The following is a 1156-nucleotide window of genomic DNA, read 5'->3' on the forward strand; positions in this document are numbered from 1 at the left end:
GTGTATGTAGATCCTATGTGTTTGTGAAATATTTGTGTGTGTTTGTGTGTGTGTAAACAATTGGGGTGATTCTCTTGTAGTAGTGTGTGTGGTTCTAATATCTGGTGTAAATGTGAAATCTGCGCGTGTGTATGTGGTGTGTGTGTGTATGTCCGCTGATGACCAGCCTACAGAACACACTCCTAGACACCTCAAGACCTCAAACTCCTCTTTCTCTGTGTGTGTGTGTGTATGTGTGCCCGCTGAAAAAGTCAGAGCCCAGACCATCAGAGTCCTTGTCCCTCTGCTGTGCCCCCCTGTTCCTGTCGTCTCCTCTCTGCTGTGCCCCCCTGTTCCTGTCGTCTCCTCTCTGCTGTGCCCCCTGTTCCTGTCGCCTCTGCTGTGCCCCCTGTTCCTGTCGCCTCCTCGGCTGTACGCTCCTGTCGTCTCCTCTCTGTGCCCCTGAACACCGTAGGTCTCCTCTGCTGTGCCCCCCTGTTCCTGTAAGTCTCCTCTCTGCTGTGCCCCCTGTTCCTGTGGAGTCTCCTCACCGAGCTGTGCCCCCGGTTCTGCTGTGCCCCCCCTGTTCCTGTCGTCTCCTCTCTGCTGTGCCCCCCTGTTCCTGTCGTCTCCTCTCTGCTGTGCCCCCCTGTTCCTGTCGTCTCCTCTCTGCTGTGCCCCCCTGTTCCTGTCGTCTCCTCTCGGCTGTGCCCCACGTTCCTGTCGTCTCCTCTCTGCTGGTTCCCCGCGGCTGCGTCCGATAAGCCATCTCCCCCCTGGTGGGCCTGCCCTCCGCCCTGTAATTTTCCTTCATTTTCATTTCCTTAATGACTGTTTGTGTCTCTGCCAAAGTGACACTCCTCCTCCTCCTCCTCCTCCTCTTTCTCTCTCTCCCTCTTTCACTTGGGCTTGTTTTCCATTGGTTTTCCTCTCCCTCTCGGTCACCACACATTCAAATGCTCGCCGGGCAATTCTATTTTTGTTTTCACAGTCACACACATCTGATAACCTGACTGTTTACTCTGACTGCTGTCATGGCCATACAGTAGACATCCACCGAAAGCAGACAGCACTGTAACAAACAGATCTGGTCTTCATCTGGTACACACACGCATGCATCGCCGCCGCCTGCCCACACACACACAGAGAACCATGCAGCCCTGCATACACACACATT

This window comes from Alosa alosa, chromosome 13 (assembly GCF_017589495.1).
Source record: "Alosa alosa isolate M-15738 ecotype Scorff River chromosome 13, AALO_Geno_1.1, whole genome shotgun sequence".
NCBI classification, from domain to species: Eukaryota; Metazoa; Chordata; class Actinopteri; order Clupeiformes; family Clupeidae; genus Alosa; species Alosa alosa.